We start from the raw sequence: 15,112 nt of genomic DNA, 5'->3' as shown, positions 1-15,112 counted from the left end.
CCACGGGGAATACGATTAGGGCTCAAAGTCAGAGTCAATAATCTAGTGGTATTTCCACGGAGAAAAAAACATCCTAATCCAACTGGAAACATTACGCTTAGTAATTTTAAGACCACTTTGTCCCACCTGGGAATTGGGGCCACAAACTTTCAGTTAGTTCAACTTCTAACTACTTAGTGTGGCCATAAAATAAAACTGGAAGCCATAACAATACCAATATTATTAAAAGCTAGCGTGTTCCAAAAAACATAAACATTAAAACACTTTCAAACTGCAGCGCGAGTTGCAGCCAACTTGGAAACTATTTTTATGTGTCTCAGGTCCTGAAAGTAGCTCGCAAACTCGGGAGTTAATTAGAAAATGTTCCCAGCGGTACAGTGTTGCACAATGCTTAGTATTTATTACCTCTTTGTATTGTAAGTTTTGTACCTTCTTGGAAGTTTGTGCCTGCACGAAGTAAAACCTGGCTTGATAATAGAAACTCTATTAGGTTCATACCTACTTTATTTAAAAAAAATATTAAAATTAAATTAGTAATTTTTATTATTTAAGTTGCTAATAGTAGTTATGTTACCCCTCTAGCTAATAAGCTAATGTTGCTTTGCATTACAATTACATGCTTTATTAATCCTTCAAGGCCCGCGAATCTAGACACAATAGATAATCAATTGTTATGACATTTAGAATGCCGTCTGGGACTCAAGCGGTTAAGAGTAGGTACCTACACTGGTACACCATTAGTCCAGCGACGAAAGCGTTCGACTCTAACAAAACTTTAAAGTTTCGTGTTTTGGTGTCGTTTCGTTTTGTTTAGTCCGTCAAAGATTTTCTTATTCTTAAAGGATTTCTTAGTGGAGTTAGTATCTAAAAACAATATCATGGTAACTATTTATCTTGATTTAATAGCTCGAAGATTTAGGCTGAGTTGCACCACCTAACTTTGACCGTAACTATGACGATAACCGGTGTTTTTGTATGGAGTTTGACAGATTTTTGACGTTTGTCAAAGTTAAAGTAAGATGGTGCAACCCAGCCTAAATTGAACCAAAGCTTAAGACAAGAAAACATAACATCTCCACACCAAAAAATGTCTTAGCAAATGAATTTCAAAAGACCTAAATTGAGAGCGTGTGAACACTTGAAACAAATTGAATTTATTATTATTGCACGCGTCTTAGTCCCTAGCCAGTTTCTGTAGGAGCTTTTCAAGCAATTTCATTTAAGTAAGCAAAAAGCAAATTCAATTTCATGAATGAATGAGTGAACTGGGTAAAATATTTTTTAAAAATATTGGTGTTGCATTTTGTGCGCTCTTTAATAAGATTTTGCGACACATACGAGTATTAAATTACTAGCAGTTGAAAATGTAAAATGGCAAATAATTTTGCACGAGTTATCAATTAAATTTTATATTGGAGAGAGAAATGTTTTACATCGCAATCATCAGATTGGGATTGCGTATCGTAACCTTAAAAATTCACAATCAAACATTTGATTTTTACCACAATCTTGACTCATCTTTTTTTTTTAGATGTCAAATGAAAAGGAAAAAGGCACAAACTTCTGCTGTGAAAAGAAGATGTCAAAGGTAAGTGTTTATAATTTTAGTCCTTGTATTTTTGTTTAAGTATGACTGTTTCCTATCCAAAATAAAAAAATATCAAACGTTGACGCAAACGCGTACTCACTTTAACATTTTTCTACCAAATTAAATAACGCCCACAACATAATTCTCCCTCACCAGTCGGGTAATTTTATTTTCCATTGAAGACTCTATAGAAAATTTTCAGGGTGGAAACGTTAAGTGATCTCACTCGATTATTTCTTACCTATACAAGATATTAAAAAACTGGTTACTGATCCTGAAAGTGCTTAATGAGCTCTTTCAAACGGTACCAATAATAAGTTACAAAATAAACTGGATCTATCTGAAAATTCAATGTTTCCAGCTTCCATACTAAATGTATGCCAGACACACAATATTAAAAGTGTAATTTTTTTAATTTAATAATAAATACTTAAAATAAACTCGTAAATTGTATTCTTATTTTAAATTATTAATGAAAAACATTGGTTTTAGGCTTTACTTGCTATAATATTGTCAAGAGATGAGTGTCATGACTGTGGTAGTACTAAATGTGTGGAAGAAGGAAACATTGAATTTTTGGTTAGATCCAGTTTATTCTGTAACCTATTATTGATACCATTGGATAGAGCTCATGAAGCACTTTCAGGATCAATAACTAGTTTATTGATATCTTGTATAGTTTAGAAATAATCGAGTGAGATCACTTATCGTTTCCACCCTGTATACTAATACGGAACCGTCGTGCAATTAATCTCACGGCACTTCTCTTCACAAATTCTTCGTGAACTGTCCCTTGGCATCTGATTGGAGACTCCGAGGCCTACAGATTGCGATGGAAACTTATAATGAGTTTTTATATTACAACCTGTTACCAGAAATTATTTCATTTGGCCTTTATATTTGAGTGAATTAGGTTTAAAATTAATAACCTTTGAAAATAAGTGGTCTGGACTGGCTCGACTCTGGGGCCTATATTCAATAAGAAACCTGGATAAGACATAGGTACGAATTCTATAAAGACCGTGCTTTCATGGACGTTCTATTACGTGAACGTAGGTACTAAATAAACGGATTTTGAGAAAAAAACCTGTCAATTTAGTTAGTTATGATTAAAACATTGCATTCTCTGATTAACTGCATATAAAGCTGAAGAGTTTGCGGGTTCGCCACTGATCGGGCGCCTTATGCGCTCGATACGGCCCGATCGCGAACGTCGGTCTGCGACCGACGCGGACGAGCCTGGGCTCGCGAAGCCCACACTCGGCCTCGTCGGCACGCGCACCGACGATCGCCAAACGGCTAGAGTACCTTCTGTACTCGCCACTCTGCCCGGTGAAGCTGGAAAAGCTCTTAAAGCTACCAGCGCGCGTCCCTTCAAAAAAAATAATTGAACGCGCTAATCTCAGGAACTACTGGTCCGATTTGAAAAATCTTTTAGTGTTAGATAGTCCATTTATCGAGGAAGGCTATATGTATAAAATTACCCTACACCAATAGTGGCGGAGAAGTTAAGATTTTATTTTAAAAACGGGAAGTATTACTCTAAATAATTTCACGCGTACGAAGTCGCTGGCAGAGCTAGTTCTAGAAAATCTGTGATCGAATCTTCCACATCTGCCCACGTCAGAGGTTCGTAGTTTATTCAAAGTACCTCGTCATAAAGAATGTAGTGTCCTTTCGCAATCCTGTCAGTGAGTATAGGGCGGTGATAAGTGATAACTTATGACAGCGGAAGGGTCGCGGGGTCGGGTTACGGCATACGGGCGCCCTCTGTCGGCCGCTCACTTTGTCAGACGCCCTTTACCGCAGATAAATGCTGGCCTTGCTATTTTATGGTTGAATTCTGGAAATGAATAGGCTTAAAATAAGAAGTTTATGTTAGCAGCGTTTTTGTAACACAATTTTCGAGGGTATGCGAGCTAGCGGTCTAATCGTATTTAATATAACACAAGCTTTTATTTCGAGAACCATTTAAAATTAAGTTCTGAAACAAGCATTACTAAAAAAATTCGCTAACCTAAATCAATTCATTACACCACTCTGGTAGGCTGTCTTCGTCCAATTTTAATGCCTTTCTGAGACTCGAATTTTAAAGTAACTTTGTAAATATAAATAATTTTAAACTTTCACTTACTTTCAGACCACCCAGATAAGAAACCAAAAAAATGCGTAATCTATTACGCATTCAAAATAGCTTTAGGCTGGGTTGCACCATCTTATTTTAATTTAAACAAAGTCAAACAACTGCCAAACTTCATACAAAAAACAACGGTTAGCGTTATAGTTACAGTTAAATTGTTGCAACCCAGACTTAGTTTTCAAATTGGGACTACGTTCGAGTCGTTAACGTAGTCTTTTGTTTCTTTGTAAACACTGTGGCTTGGTAAACCAAATAAATACTTAAAATTAATTAGGCCACGTCGGCTTACGGTCGGCAGCGCTAAAGGTTCGGCCAAATCAACGCGTGCAGCTCGCGTCAGCGATGGCGATGGTAATCACTGCGCGTGCATAGATCGCCGCGACCAATGACAGGACGCGTTGATGTGAACTCGTCGCTACAAATTCATACACGACATCTGATCGCCATCGCCAACGCGAGCTGCACGCGTTGGTTTGGCCGATGCTTAAATCTTTCAGCGCACGCCACCGCGCCCTGCTTAAAAAGGCAGAACACCTTTTTTGTAGCCGTTTCGCGTATTTTCAAAGTCAAAGTCAAAAGTCAAAATTTCTTTATTTGTTTAGACTAATAAATAGTTCTTACAAATCGTCATAAAATATGCTCTTAAGGAGCCTCTACATGTCTCATAATCTTTTTACCCTACCAGCGCTTCGAGACCAACATTTGGCAAGTGCTGAGAAGAAGCGCCGCAACAAACTCAGTCACCACTGTCTGCCGGTTAATATAAATAAATAGAAATAGTAGTAGTAGGTACATTCGATTCAGGAGCAGTTCACTGAATTTACCATGCATTCTTGTATGGTGTATCATAAGAATGGGTAGGTATACAAGATTGCGTGGTATATTAAACAAGGTAGTGACGTGCTAATATCTAGACTTACATATTAAGGTACTAGTAGAAATGACTGACTCGATTTGCGACGCTCAACTTTGTTTGGGCGACCTAAACTGCAGTTGGGTTGATGAAACCGGTTACAAATTCAAGATTGGTTACTAATAGGAGAATGCATTACACAGAAGCTGTAAATCTCGCTATGTTTCTGTTTACCTAATTACGGAGTCGAAAACTACTGAGCAGATTTTAATGTTATAGGTATATTCTCAGCATAAGTATACGAGTATTAGGTATGCTCAGATAGATACGAGTATGTTGTGGATACATTAATGCCTTAAACGACATTAGAATAGACAATAATTCCATCGTTTATATGCATTTACAACTGGTATTTTTATAAAAACTTCAGTAATGACGAATCTAAAACGGGACTATTCCCACCTCTCGTTCCCACCACTGCAACTCCTGTGTAGCCAGGATCTACAGCTTGACCGCCACAAAAACCCAACCAATGAAGGTCAAGTTTGTCCCGGGGGAAAGTTAAACTGTCATTGGACCCGCAACGAAATTAATCAGAAGAATGTAGGAGGAGTTCGAAATTAAGGTTCGACTTCCCTCCATTGCAAAGCGGATGACAGGTGACAAACAAAGTTTTAAAACCTTTAAGAAAAGATTATGCACCACGGACAATAAATTAAATTAAGAGGGCCTATCTTATGAGCAATGACGAATCTAAAAGCAAAACATCTACGACGCCGTCCAATAATAAACGCATTATGTTTTCCATAAAAAGCCAGTGACAAGCCGAATCGCCGAGAACGTTCCGTTCCACAGAGTGGGACGTGAAACAAATTCCTCAACTCTATTTATCTTCTTGACGTGTATTCCGCTTTGAACTGCCTGCGGAGACGAATTTAAGAATGACAAAGACGGGCCAATTATGGGCTGTAGTGATGTGACAGATTATATTATTAATTATTAATAACGCTTGTAAACCTATTTACCATCGGCAACATTGTTAACTATCCATTGCCTGTCATGTCGTCTCGTTCTATCGCAAAGAATCACCATTTGATAAAAGCGAGAGCAAAAACGGAAATGGATAGTTAACAGTGTGGCCGTGTGTACATTATACACTGAAAAAAATGGTTAGTTACTGCTTACACAACAAAAGTGACCACCGAACACTTTGGTTATGAGGAACAAAATGTTGTGTAAATTAAACAAAATAAATAATTCTGTAGTGAGCTAGATTTAGTTTGGTTATAGTGAACACTTAGTTCGGTGGTCACTTTTGTTGTGTAAGCAGTAACCAAACATTTTTTTTCAGTGTAACGTATACATAAACTTGTAATTAAGTTTTCTAAAATCGTCACATACCCATCTTCCCCCGAAAAACATCCCGCAAATGGGGTGAAATGGGTTTTTTATGTGATGATGAATTTAAAATTTCCAGTTTTCCTCTGAAATTATTAATATGTCAGGGGTAGATGATATTCCTATCACGTGAAATATTTTCCCTGATGCCATTTAGCCAACAAAACAGTAGATGTAGCGTGTAGCTAATGGTATATGCCGTTCATGGAAAGCAATAAGCCATATTCACTCAGTAAGCACTTCCAGGTAATTTTCATCAACAACACTCCGTTAGCTTACTTACGTACATATTACGCTGCTACTATAAACTAGCATGAGATTTCTGCTAAACGGGATCAGCAATAAACTTAACTCGGAAACTTATAGAGATTAGACAATAAAGTTTCGTGAGAGAAACCTAGTTCTGAGAAAAAACTATTCAGCACAAAGCTCATAAGATTGCGCGAAGCGTTATCTCCCTGAAAAAAATATACCTTCTACTTTTTTATCTCAGTATTGTTGATAAAAAAACCGGCCAAGTGCGAGTCGGGCTCGCACACCGAGGGTTCCGCCGTACAAACGTAGCGGTTTACAATTTATGACGTATTAAATCAAATTACTTACTTGATTCCGTTGCGAGTAGTGGCGAATTTCAAAATATGCGGTATGATCATTTGTTATTTATTTATTTTTCCTATATTTGCATTATAGCTACCTCAGCGTTTTGAATTTTTGCGTTGATTTAGAATTTCTCACAGTTTAGAGGCAATTAGATTTAAGAAGTGTTTGATATGAATTTCAACTTTAATATCTCTACGCGTTCATGTGAAAAAGGGTAGGTAGTAAGTTTATAATTATAAAAAAAATATTTTACGTCATGTAAGCAAAAATAATATTTTAAATTTTATATAACTTCAAATTTATCATTTTCGCAATTTTTCCTTTATCCCAACTAATATTATAAATGCGAAAGTAACTCTGTCTGTCTGTTACGCTTTCCCGCTTAAACCTCGCAACCGATTTTGATGAAATTTGGCATAGAGATAGTTTGAGTCCCGGGAAAGAACATAGGATAGTTTTTATCCCGGTTTTTGAAACAGGGACGCGCGCGATAAAGTTTTTCTGTGACAGACAAAATTCCACGCGGGCGAAGCCGCGGGCGGAAAGCTAGTCTGTACTATATAACGTTGCTTCGTGCCGAATTTCAAGATTCTGAGTTCACAGGAAGTACCTTGTAGGTTTTGATTCCCTAGCGTGTGACGGAAATTCGTCTAAGGTGTCGGTATAAACTGCTGTATCTTTTGATCGCGTTAACTTAGAAGTTTGATTTTTTTACTTCTTAAAGGGACAATAGATCTAGGTATTTGGTATAAATTTCAATTTGATACCTTTATTCGTTCGTGAGAAATAAGGTAGTAAGTTTCATTTTATTAAAATATTTTTATTATATTATATAACTAAAAAAATGTAATTTTCGCAATTTTTCCTATATTTGCATTATATGACAATGCTTTATGCCAAATTTCAAGATTCTGAGTTTACGGGAAGTATCCTGTAGGTTTTGATTCCTTTGCGAGTGTCGAAAATTTGTTGAAAATATCGACATAATCGGCTGTATCTTTTGATTGGCTTGGCTTAGAAGTTTGATATTTTCACAGCTTAAAGGGACAATAGACCTGAGTATTTCATGTGAATTTCAGCTTGATACGTTCACGCGTTCTTGAGATAAAGGGTCTTGACAGACGGACGGACAGACGGACAACAAAGTGATCCTATAAGGGTTCCGTTTTTTCCTTTTGAGGTACGGAACCCTAAAAACAAGGAACATTTTCCCATCCCTACATCGCGTAATAACAATCGCATACAAACTGTGACAAGGTAGAAATGGAGGGGTTTCTGTTGAAGCACTTGTTATTCTCTCACTTATTGTTTTCTCCCGAATTTCTGTAAAAATACTTTAATGAGTTGGCGATTACAACTGTAGGGGAGACCGAGGTGAATTGTAACAGAGGAGATTGTGACATTGTCGATTTTTGGATACCGAGTATCAGCGCGCATTTGTTAGCTCGAGACTTGAATACGCGCACTGTTACGACTCGCTAGTGGTTCAAAAATTAACAATGTCACAACTCTCCTCTGTTATAACTTACCTCGGTCTCCCCTAAGCTGGAACAAATTAAACTTGTTTTTAATTTAACGATTCCCCGAAACAACGTTGGCGTTTAGATTCCCGTAAATCATGAATCCGTTGTAATTGATACCCTACAATTGCGAATTCGGAGTCAATGGCAACATTTTTTGCTTAGCAAAAGATATTTTGCCTTTCAAATTAAAATTCCAGTGATTCCACGTAAATCACGTAACCCTTTATCTGTATACTAGCAACCCGCCCCTGTTTCGCACAGATACAATGTATTTTACTTAAAAACCTTCCTCTTGAATCAGTCTATCTATTAAAAAAAACCGCATCAAAATCCGTTGCGTAGTTTTAAAGATTTAAGCATACATAGAGACAGACAGACAGTGAAGCGACTTTGTTTTATACTATGTAGTGATTTAGTTTGTATAATGATCGTGGAGCTACACAAAAGTAGACACTTGTTACAGAAATTACACAATCACAGGCAAAAACTTTTGTTAAACACACGATAGGCTGATAAACAAAAATATTGCTCAATAAATATTACAACTTCTAAGTTCATTTAGTCGATTGTAAGTAAACGAGAGGAAGAGTAAGTTTGTACCGAGAGATTCACGAAAGTTGTAATTGACAAAATAACAATCATAATATTTAAAATAGAGTAATATGAGTCTTTATTCAATTTGGTCTAGTTCTTGCAACTCACGAAGGCGAGTGAGCTTTACATGTACATAACGATCGTGTAATGTTGTGTAATGTCTATCAAAATTAAAAAACGAACAGTAGTGAGCCACCATATACAGTGTGAGTCACGTTAAAGTGTACATATGAAAATAGATGAAACTAGACCTATTTTTATCGACAAAAAAGAGGTCAAAAATTTTTTGAGATTTTTTTTTATTTTTTTATAGATTTTTTTTCCTTCCAATTACTTATTGTAAAGAAAACGTAATAACTTTTAAACTAAGCGGTATACCCTGATAAAATAAAAACAGTAATAATGCTAAATAACTGGCAATACTAAAAAAATACATAAAATACATAAAAAAGGCCAACAAATAATAAAAAATGATACTTTTTGAAAAAAATCTGCTTTTAGATTCGTGTTTTTTTGGTTATTTGATAAATTTCTCCAAAAAATGCCCCTATAACAGGTGGTTTTTATTACTTTGTATTATTTTCTATCGTATTACCTTCGTAAAACCAAAAATCGCATGTCTCTATCCCTATCACAACGTTTGCAATGATCGTTTGAACTAAGCCACTCCGGGCGCGCCATTCAACGCGTCGTTAACAACGAAACTGAAAATGGCTCTAGATTTGTTATTTTGATAAAGACAAGTTAGATTTCAAATAAAAACAAAAGATTTCGAAGTAAAATAAGCATTTTAGTTAAAATTAAAATTGTCTCTAACTGTAGCGGAGAATAATGTTGTGGCAGGCCTTTGTTCAAACGATCATAGCAAATGTTGTGATAGGGATAGAGACATGCGATTTTTGGTTTTACAAAGATAATACGATAGAGAATAATACAAAGTAATAAAAACCACCTGTTATAGGGGCATTTTTTGGAGAAATTTATCAAATAACCAAAAAAACACGAATTTAAAAGCAGATTTTTTTAAAAAAGTATCATTTTTTATTATTTGTTGGCCTTTTTTGTGTATTTTATGTATTTTTTTAGTATCGCCTGTTATTTAGCATTATTACTGTTTTTATTTTATCAGGATATACCGCTTAGTTTAAAAGTTATTACGTTTTCTTTACAATAAGTAATTGGAAGAAAAAAAATTCTATAAAAAATTAAAAAAAAATCTCAAAAAATTTTTGACCTCTTTTTTGTCGATAAAAATAGGTCTAGTTTCATCTATTTTCATATGTACACTTTAACGTGACTCACACTGTATGTAAAGCTCACTCGCCTTCGTGAATTGCAACAACTATATCTACTGTATGTAACGATTACAATTTCTACAGAATTCTTGTAAAATAACAGCGCATTTGTAACTGATACGGTACAACTTCGCAGAAAATCACCACTACGGTTCCTTAACAGTATTAGTTACAGTCTCTGAAATTCTTTATGAAATTGAGAAATTGGTTATATTGCTTGCGAAATTGCAATTAATTTGGTTGGCTATCCATTTCTGTGTAAAAGCAACGTCTGAAGACAAATAATATCTACGTCGGCGCAAGCAGAGTTTGATTTGAGCCCTTTTGAAACTTAAGTTTTAGAGTGAATCGATCAAATTTAAAGTCAGTTACTTGTGAATCAATATCGACCTATTTCTGAATAAATATTGTGCTCGCTAAGAAAAAATAAAAAGCCTTCCAATGTACGACTATCAGTCTGCAATAAAATATATTCGTCTGATACAAATCCAACGTCGAACGTCAATAAATCAACCCTTAATATACTACCGAAGTACATTATTTCCAGAAGTTGTCGTAACTCACTTATACAATACAAAAGCAATAAATAAGCTCAGAAGAATTGGACACAAGAATCACTCAAAGGGAAGTAATATTACAGCGAGGGAAACTGCTTAATAAAGAGAATAATTATAGACAACTATCATAACAGGTCAGCTGATTTAGAATATTGGACTTTGCATCACACGAATGTCATCTTCTTCTTTTCGTGTCGACCACATCCCTATCGGTTTTCCACAGGCGACACTTCGGAGAGTGTGCGAAAAAATAACACGAGCTAATTCAGAAACCAGACGCCGGATAGCGTACCATCCCTATATTGTTGAAATTCCACTAGCTCGCACTATTCGATGGGTCTTTTTATAATGAGAAAAAACAGGTAGGGACTGGAATTCGCTGCCTGCTGCTGTCTTTTCCGAAGACTATAGTCCGGGCCTTTTCAAGGCGAGAGTGAATAGGCTTACAGGGCAGATATGTACCATCCTAGACTGCATCCCGCTTAGCACCAGGTGCGATTGTAGTCAAAAATACCTGCCTTGTTATGCATAAAAAAACAACTACACAGTGTCAGCCCAAAACTCCGCCACAAGAGTAGCGTTGTCAGTAGCATTCATGAAATCTTCCTGCGTGCAGTTGTTTGGGCACGCAGGGCCCGACATCATGTGCTTCGTCGACGTCGACGATTGTCATGAAGATTTTCATTGCCTTTGCTTTTTAGTACCTACATAAAAAAAACGGCTTGCGGCGAGCATCTACACTTCTCTGTTTAAAGTGTCTATATTGAGGAACTAGGCGATGGTGGTCGACTATTTTCTTACTTGTGAAAGTCATATTATTATTTCTTATAGACACGTACATTTTTTATACTTTCATGCCACAAAATTGGTATAAGGCGAACTTAATGCTCTTGGGCATTCTCTGCCAGTTACTAGTTGATATTCTCAGCAATAGCTACTGATATTACGTTACTTTAAATAAAATAAAAATGCCGACTTCCAAAGTACATTACATTTTACAATAAATAATAAATTTCTAAATGAACGTGTAAAGGCCACCGCAAGTACAAATGTGCGTAATTGGCTTCCCCAAAATACCCGATGTGGACCCACAAAGCCCCGCTAAGTCCCCAATTTGTTTAAAGCATACGGCCCGGCTGTTTGACCCGTTGGAATTCGTATAAAACCGTTTTATTATGACCTTTTTTAATTACATAATGTTAAATACAAGTGAAAGTAAAAAGGGAATCGAGTTTATTAAAATTAAATTCGTAGGACTACGAAATAAATCGATGGTCTTTTTGATGAAGCTCGTATTTTATAACTTCAGTTAGTTTAAAATAATGGTTAAATGACGGAATATCGTTTACAAACGTTTGTAATGTTTGATAATGGTATGATACATCATTATCATATCAAATTACCATCTAACTAAAACCTGTGTCCCAGTACAGTATTATAATAGCACCTAAATTTTACCTAAACCATCTTCTAATCACGAAAAAAATTTAATTAATTTATGTGATTTTTTCGCTACCAGATTCATGTTCAGTCAATAAAGTTTATTTATAAATCAACTAAACTATACTAATCTACGAGTATACTAATATTATAAATGCGAAAGTAAGTAACTCTGTCTGTCTCGCTTTCACGCCTAAACCACAGAACCGATTTTGATGAAATTTGGCATAGAGATAGTTTGAGTCCCGGGAAAGGACATAGGATAGTTTTTATCCCGGTTTTTGAAACAGGGACGCGCACGATAAAGTTTTTCTGTGACAGACATAATTCCACGCGGGCGAAGCCGCAAGCGGAAAGCTAGTGCTTTATAAGTATAAGTTCACTCAGAGTGCTTTCAGAGCAGCATTGAGTAAGATTTCTTTATTTTTTGTTCAAGATAAAACCGCGTAGTTTTAAAGTTACAACCCAAATTTCCTTGGGGATTGCCTTTACTCGAGCAATGCGATAATTCTAGGAATCAGAAAGGGGTGTTTGATGTAGCTTTGTTATTCTGTTTATACTGTAATCAACAACTCTACTTTATTATTTACAGTCGCTTACATTTTGTTGCAAAATCGCATCTATCAGATACATAAAATCAAAATGTTATTAAGGTACATAGTTTATAATTATCATTTTGTGCGGTCGTAGCTGAATCCTACAAGTACTAGGAGCCCACGCCACGCGAGGGGCATGCCTTGGACCGGTCGCTGTGGAAATCCATAGGAGAGGATTTTGTCCAGCAGTGGACATCATTTTATTTATTTAAGTAATTTGAAAAAATGAATGAAATAAAAAAAAATGCAAGTGAGCTGAACTGATGAGTTCAGAACTTGGAATGATCGAAAAATTTATCGCAAATACATTACAGATCGTATACGCGTTCATTTGAACGCTTCTGCACCCGAGAGACGTGTGCTCTCCGAGTAAAAAGTATTATTCTGCCTCTATGCCTTGAAACAATCATAGCAAATAGACAACTTTGTCAACAGACTGCATCAATGGTGTTCTGTTAATCTTCTTATATACTGAGAAGTGAGGTCAAAACGGGTAGCGGGGAGGCGCTGGACGCAGGCTGCTACCAATCGATCAACATGGAAAGCATTGGGGGAGGCCTATGTTCAGCAGTGGACGTCCTGTGGCTGAAATGATCATGATGATGATGTGGTCACAACAATCCTGCTTTCAGACTTACTGCGTCACTTCAGGCGTTGGACGTGGCTTAATCTGACCAAAAATCGACGATGAATGATCATCTCGAGACGGGCTACGGTAATTGATCGATATTCTATACATGACAGAGTGATAACAAGTATTGGGTAATATCCAGCTGATATAATAATAATGCAGATGATAATGCTAGTGACAATATTTTTTATTCCATAGTGTGGATTGGATACATTCAAAAGTCACCCGATTGGTAATGATTCTTCCACCAAATTATATTGTAAGAATACACCTCGGGCTGGAAGACGTAGCGTGATCAGGCCTCCTACTAAGTGGACAGATGATCTGGTAAAGGTCGCGGGAAGAGCCTGGATGCGAGCAGCGCAGGACCGTTCACTGTGGAAAACCTTGGGGGAGGCCTTTGTCCAGCTGTGGACGTCATTTGACTAAGATTAACACCTCAACTATTCGGCATCTACTCAGACAACTAGTCTGCACATAGCGTCATATATTAAGCGGTGTTGGACCCGATTTAAATAATACGCTCCCGTAGAGCACCATTCTTCGCGAGAAATAGAATCTGCGGGAAGCAGTCACGGTGACAGCGCGACGGATGGAGTTCGCTGAGTCGGCGTGTGGTGCAAGGAATGAACGGTAGTGAAAATATTTTAACTGCTTGTGGAAATAACGTAGCGTTGAATATATTACCCCGGGTTACACCATCTTAAATTAACTTTAAAAAACGTCAAGCCTGTCAAACTTCATACAAAAACACCTGGTTATCGTAACGGTTAAAGTTAGGCGGTGCAACTTAGGGATAGCGTTACTGGTGATCAAGTATAAAATAAGCATTATTCCCCTATAGTTTTTAGGTATAATTATTAGGGTGTCCCATAAATGGCCGAAAAAAAATTTTTTTTAGATATTGAAATGCATACCCTCTATTTCTTTTAGTACTACTCAGACTTAGTTAAATACAAAATTTCATCTTCCTACGTCAACATTAACCCGTGCCGACTGAGCTCTGAAGATTTTGAAAAATGCTGGTTTTACCCCTTTGGTTATGTAGCTTAATCAATTAAAATATTTAAATTTTATAAAATATTTATATAAAGAAGATATCAGACAATATATTTTACCTTTGAGGGTCCCTTTTTTACATTCTGGATACAGATTTCCATGCTCCTGAATATTGGCCTGATTTTTGCTACACTGTGCGTAGCAAAAATAGCTTTTTCTCTTCCTTTGCAGTGATCAAACAATGTAAATCTTGCATAAGCTTTATAGCTCTCTCAGCTGTATCATTAACTACCCTTAAAGAAAGCACTTTTTTGCTTTTAAATAGGCAACATCTTCATCTCATTTAGAAATGGGTCTCAGGGGAAAATTCTTATCAATTTTCAATGTAAAAAATAAATGTATAGTCTTGACAGACACTAAATCACTCAATGGGTTTCCAGCAACAATAAATAAGGCAGTATTATTATCAATTCATTAAAAACATGATAAAAAAATTAATACTAGTCCTATTTACCATAGAAATTATCATACCTTCTTCAGATGGAATGTATATCTTCCCAGAATCATACATACTCTCTCTTTGTACTTTTACTACAGTATTGACGGTGTTTGTTCATTACCTTCATCATCAAAGAGTGATAAAACGGCAATTTCTTCTGACATGAAGTAACAAAGATTTTGACTAAACTTGCTCAAGGCTGCTTTGGAAATCAATTTGTCAACACTCTCATATACCTTTTGGAAAGTGGATGTCAAGAGTTCCTTAAGGCTTTCATCAGAGCTGGTAAGTTGGTCGTGATGATTAACCGCCGCCGCACCGCTACTGCCGCGCAACATGTTTCGATGCAAGTCGGCACGGGTTATCGTACTCCAAATAAAGTAAAAATTTATTTCTGAG

This window comes from Ostrinia nubilalis, chromosome 10 (genome assembly GCF_963855985.1).
Source record: "Ostrinia nubilalis chromosome 10, ilOstNubi1.1, whole genome shotgun sequence".
Lineage (NCBI taxonomy): Eukaryota > Metazoa > Arthropoda > Insecta > Lepidoptera > Crambidae > Ostrinia > Ostrinia nubilalis.
This window is presented reverse-complemented; position numbering follows the sequence as displayed.